This window comes from Apaloderma vittatum, unplaced genomic scaffold, assembly GCF_000703405.1.
Source record: "Apaloderma vittatum isolate BGI_N311 unplaced genomic scaffold, ASM70340v1 scaffold12892, whole genome shotgun sequence".
Lineage (NCBI taxonomy): Eukaryota > Metazoa > Chordata > Aves > Trogoniformes > Trogonidae > Apaloderma > Apaloderma vittatum.
Genome location: NW_009703134.1, coordinates 25177 through 31245, shown reverse-complemented (window position 1 = coordinate 31245; position 6069 = coordinate 25177). Strand labels below are relative to the sequence as shown.

At 44.1% G+C, this 6069-nt stretch overlaps 1 protein-coding gene across 1 annotated transcript in view; it reads left to right on the top strand.

Annotated features, from left to right (window-relative positions):
* Positions 1-225: 225 nt before the first annotated feature.
* Positions 226-6069, top strand: part of HIC2 (hypermethylated in cancer 2) — a 30375-nt gene continuing 24531 nt past the window's right edge. Inside the window, exon 1 of the mRNA XM_009864525.1 lies at positions 226-295. The gene's annotated coding sequence lies outside the window, so the exon portion shown is untranslated. The remainder of the gene's footprint in view (positions 296-6069) is intronic.

Below are 6069 nucleotides of genomic sequence, written 5' to 3'. Positions count from 1 at the left end.
ATTGATGAAGCCATTGCTATGATTGTGTGATGCTGTGCTAAGGGCTCATCTAAGCAGGGTCATTGATTCGACCAATGTAAGTTACAAATCTCAGCAGAAGGGCTATTCCCAATTAATGTCATCATCTCGAGAAAGAGGTGATCGGGAATAGTTAATAAGGAATAACTGTTCTGGAATAATCCCTTTTTAAGACAAACCCTTACTCTTTCTATAATTGCATTCTAGGAAGCTATTCTGTACTGAATCAGCATGGGATAGAGTGCCTAGAAGACGTTCAGACCAAGCACAGCTAGCGGTGAGTGGGGCAATATACACTGGGATGCCCTATTGCAACTATTATGAGTGAGCAGAAGAACAGCAAAATGCCTGTGCATCTCTCTAGAAGGCAACAGAAAGTATTCTGTCAAAATCACTGGTCAAAGGCCTCTGTTCTAGTAGGGATGCAGGATGAGCTGCCTGTTACTGTCTGAGCATTAACCCCTCGTTATGGACAGAATGCATGTTTCAACTTGTAACTGATTACAGTTTGATTCCATATGGGGGTGTGGAACGGACTTGTATGCTTCTTTTCCCAATGTGTATATTTACATTATTATATGGGGAGCAATCAATTTATTAAACCCGTCTGATTATTCAGTTGTCGGCAACTGGCTGGAGGGAAACTTGTATTGTTTCTGAGGTGGTCAGAAATCAAGTTTGAAAGAAATGTGTGCAATCTTCTTTTGAGGAAAACCTACAGTAATAAACTAATTAAATAAAGGCGAAGCCAATAGTTTATACTGCCATGAAAATATTCCTGCAGCATAAAATTTTGTGCTTGATCTTGCCAAGGAGGATGGGCTGGAGTAGAGATGGTGCTCTTGGTGCTCTTGTAGTTGTGATACAGTTGCTGTTATCTCATAGTTCTACTGACTTTTGGAATTTGTCCCTTCACTTAAAAGGGAAGTGGAGCCTGGAGTGGAGAAGCTCCAACTGCAGCCCTTTGGATGTTAATCCACCCTGGCTCTCTTAAGCCTCCTACTTAAATCATTATCTTAATGAATCACCATTGCTGCTATCTTCAGTGCTACATTGGAACATGCAAATTTTAAACAGCCTGTGGGAAGGACCTTTTTGTTTGTAAAGTGCTCTGATACTTGCATTTAGATGTTGCCATGATAGGTACCTTGGACACTACTTTCTGCCTAAGCCCGTGGATAAATCCTGGGGTGCGCAGTGTATCACCAGCGTGTGCCTGCTAGGTGGCTCCCAGGGCTTGCCGGAGAGGAGATGGATGTGATTCTGCTACTGACTGTGAGAAGCAGCTTTAGCTCAAGCAGCAGAAGCCAGATCGCTGTGCAGGTTTGTCATTCATCTAACTGCCTGTTGGCTATGATTTTCTTTAGCTGTAAAATGACAAGGAGTAAAGGGAGTTAGGATGAGGGTCTCTCCTCAGCTCTGCAGCTGCCGTTTTGACTTTGGGGCAAGTTTCTTCACCTCTTTGCTTGACTTTTTTTCACAACGCAAAGAAATATGCCATGCAAATGTAAATGTATCAACTGATCCCAAGTAGGTATCAAGAAATTCAATACAGCAGGAAAATGACTAGCTTGCTAGAAAATCTTAAGAACATTTGTGTGAGGAAAAAACTGAACATAGTAGGAACGCCACTGCAACGTATCTCCAAGACTTTCAGAATTGGGTAGTCCAAGTTTTTCCTTTAACAGTCAACTTGGCTAGGCATTGAGCTCTGCCCACTTCCAGCTCTCCCAGACGACTGCAGCCCTTGAGAAATGCTTGCTTGAGAAATGTTTACTTGGAGATGGTGGGTATGGAGAGAGAGCCATGTACATGTTTCAGATGGCAAATTATTGTGGTTATTTGCAATATGCATCAAAAAACTTGATTCCTTTTTTCATTAAACCAATAGCTGAGGAAGCTGTTTTGTGGAAACGTCTTAGATGATATGGAGTACTACTCTTCTCAAATTGCAAAGTTAATTCACCCACTGTCCCCTTTCTGTGGCTTAGAAGAAGAGCCCACTCCTTTACTGTGGGTAACTTCTCCTCATTAGCAATAGTTCTGCTTCTGGAACAATGGCAGGTTAAATGCAGAAAACACCAGATGACTGTTAATATAGAGGACTGTATTAACAGAACTTCGCTTAAATGCATTTTCGGCAATAACACTTGTCAAGTCCTGCTGGGAGAGTTATGCCCACAAGAGGCCAGAACGTCTGTCTCAAGGAGGGCATCCTCGCTCTTCTCAGCTAAATCTCTTCTGAAACCAGTTGAGCAGCAGCGAGATGTTTTTGGACTAAGAAGAAAGGCATCTTCGCGGCTCATGTTAAAGCTAAGCAACATGTTCTTAATAGGTTGCCGATGACAGGGGACATCAGCAAACAGTACACGTTGACTTTTTGCAGCTCAAGGCCTAGACAGGAGCCTTGCATGAGGCAGGAGATGCCAACTGCTTCCTTGCCCTTTGCGACTCGTTCCTAGGCAGCAGCAAGTAACTTGCCCTGTGACACCAACTTTTTCTCCTGCCTGGTGTAGCTCTGAACAGACTGCCGCTTTCTTGCAAACTGCTTTACAATCGTAACTTTTCTACTCATTGTGAGCAGAATGTTGTGGAGTTTTGTATTCGAGCTCGTAGCTGGTTCTGATCCCTTGTTGGATGGCAGAGTTTTATAATACAGGTGGTGAATTAACTGAGGAAGCCATCTATGAGCACCACTTCAAGAACAGTCAGAGTAGGGATTTCAGAAGAAATACTAGAAGTGATTTATATATATGTGTGTGTGTATAAATACGCAGGGTGCGTGTAAGTGCAAAACTTAAACACAACTTTTTCTCATTCCAGTCTTTGGAAGTAATGGTGATGGGTTGTAGGCAAGTCTTTGACTGACTTTCTGAATTGCCTTTATGTCAGAGATCCAGCAAGCGATTTGGTGGAATTTCTCCTAATATTGAGTAAAAGCTATGTTCTGTTCCACATTCGTTTCCTTAGGAAACAGAAGGAAAAGGACTCTTTTCCCCAGCACTTGATGTACCCAGTGTCATTTTTGCAGGCACCGCATGCAAAATGCTCAGAAAATGAGATATCCAGAAGGAGGGCTTAGATTTCAATATGCTGAACCTAATCTTGCATGCCATCTTATGCTCACGAGCAGTAGTAGAGTTTTGTCAGTGTACAAAGGTTGTTATTTCTATAGTTTCCTCATTCAAATTCAGAGGCTTGTAACTATGGAAGTAAGATGTGTCCATGCTATTAGTTTGTTAAGCTGTCGCGAGCTACTTCTGCTAAGCGCGTGTTCACAGGAGTCTGTTTGCTTGAATTACCTGCTCAGTTTTCTGGTCAGGTATGCTGAGATGCAGGGTTTCAACTCACAACTTTATTTTTTTGTGTTACTTTCACATAGTGTGTTACAGCTGCCTCCCAGAAATTCTGAAACTGGGGTCAAACTGTTCTGATGTTCCTCCCAGCATTCACTAATTCAACAGTATTTGAGCTGTTACTAAGAAGGACAGAGAAACCGCAGCTGAGCCCTCTGACTGACTGAGCTGTTGTGAACAAGTGATGCACATAGCACTACACAGGTAGAGGGGTTTTAATCTACAAGCATTTCATTAATTTTAAGGGCTTTTGGAACCATGGCAGGTCAGCTACGAGGGGGGAGCTAAGTCAAGCAATTATATGGAGCAGCTATATGTGGTGAAGCACGTCTCTTAGGATTAGCTGGGGCTCCTGAGGCAGAGTAGTGAATTGTGCATCACGGTGTCAAGCCGGACTGATCCTTCAGGACAGTCACTCATTATATGGGGACACCTGGGAAATGTCTTAGGACTGGGATATTCACTGGGATAGGCTTAAGAAAGTTTCCTTGGTTGGTCAGTATAGATTTTAAGGCAACAATGCTTCCCCTTGCTTGGTGGGGAGAACCATGTACTTTCTGCTTCTCTGGCTTGTGAGACTTCTCACTGGGTGTACAGGTAAAAGAAAGTTGCTGTGAGCTTTGAGCAGCTGCGAACTGCCAGGCTTTTGGGGAGATTTTGAGGAGGGAGATTGAAAGCCGTGGGTTTGGCTTGAATTAAATAAAAAATTGAGAGTGGCAGCAGTTGTACGGAGGTGAAAAACTTTAGCTGTCACCTCAGCAGACTACTTAAGAACACTGTCTGAAGTGAGTCCCAAGGAAGTCCTTGCAGAGACACTAATGGCCAACTGGGAGAAAATGCTGCACTCCCTGAAGAATCAACAAACTCGCTGCATGTTTACCCAGGCTGGTAAAACAAACAGAAACCATCAGTATGCTGCTATGTAAACTCATGGTGTGCCAATATCTTAAACACTCTGCAGTTCTGACTGCCACCTCTCAAAGGTAGCGGATGGCTAGGGACGGGTCAGAGAAGACCATCAAAGATGGGGCTCAAGTCAGTCACTGTGATTTCTCTTTGCCATAGAGATGACTTATTACAGGAACTGCAGATGTTTCATAGTGGCATGAATGGAGTGGGGAAGGGGAGTAGGGAGCGATTCTTCACGGTTCTTGTGTTAACTAAATTGATTCAGAGCAGGCAAGGAGGAGGCACTCTGTCAAGCAGCAGTTACCATGTGAAAGTCATTGCCAAAGGGTGTCATGGATAGCAGAAGTCTAAACAGATTGAAAAATCGTTGAAGGACAGATAAGTCCTTATTAAAAGTGATGGCCTGGATGCAATCTCTGGATCAGGAGATACTTAACAATTGCACAGGGTAGAGGAAGGGAGAAGACTGTGCTCTACTTCACTGCTCTTCCTTCCCTCTACCTGCACCCCCCCTTTTTTTTCTGGTCCTATTCTGGCTACTGCTGAAGAACACACAGAACACTTTGCTCCTATAATATGGCTATTTTTATAGCTCAAAACTAGAAAGAAAACTAGCTACACTGCAGTGCAGGTAACTAGTTCTACATTGCAGCCTACAAGTAATGTAAAGCACACTGAAATGAAGAGAACCAGGAGGCAAATGCTTCCTAATACCCTAAAAATGTGTATGTTACAAAATGCCTCTGTAGCCTGCTTTCTCTGTTAAAATTCTCACTTAACGAAAAGCTGAGCTTGTTAATGAAGCTGTGAGTCACTACAATGTTTCTAGTTATTTTTCTCACTTTCTATGTTTGGTGCTGCAGACAGTCAGATTGCCCAATAACGCGCTTAATGAGCTGGCTTAGCCATTTTAACTCGAGTAGTAGTGACACCTTGGGCTGGAAGCTGAGGGTCACTGCCAAGGAAAGGAGCAGGGAGCACAACAGGGAGGGTCACTGCCAAGCAGCAAGTTGGGAAGGAGGCTGAAGAGGAGGCAAGATACTGAAATCTCCTGTATATGTGTGAAGCAGGAAAGTCTAATACAGAGCTTATGGTTGTGACTGCAGTGGCAACAGTCAGTTGGTATTTGGGAGGTGAAAAAATCAGTTTCACATTTTGCTAGATGATTGTACTGTAATACAGCAGTGCCTCCTGGCAGGGGAAGCAATGTAACATAAAGCAATACAGCGTGGAAGAGCAGTTGGAGAGCTGTCAGAAGCTGAGTAGCTTGGAACGCTTCCACGTGAACCTGGGAGCAAGCAAGCTTGCTGCAGCGTGGCATTGCCCTGCCCTGAGGAGGAGTACGGGCTGCAGCACAAGCATCAATACTGGACCTTACAAACACCACAGCTCAGGCCTCTGGAGGAGGGCTACAAGAGGCTTTTCCAGGCAAAATAGCTTCTTTCTTCTCTCAGGAGATTTCTCTTCCGGCAGAACCCTTCCGAGTTCCCATGCCAGGCAGCCCTGGGGCAAAGGAGTTTGTACCTGTCGGCTGTCCCTGCCTGGCACACCCCAGTACTCCAGGGCACAGGGCTGCCACAGGGGTAGCAAAAGGCTGGAGCTCTCTAAAGCACAAGCTGCAGGGAAGCTGCTGGGTCTGATCTGATTGGGCAAACAAGGAAATAATGATTTTATTTTTTTTTACAATTTGAATTTCCAGAGGGCTTTGGTGCATGGCATTAGCGTTTATTCCAGTCCAGATGTTGGATATACTTGGCAATCTCCCTTGTGGTTTTTAACCTTCCTC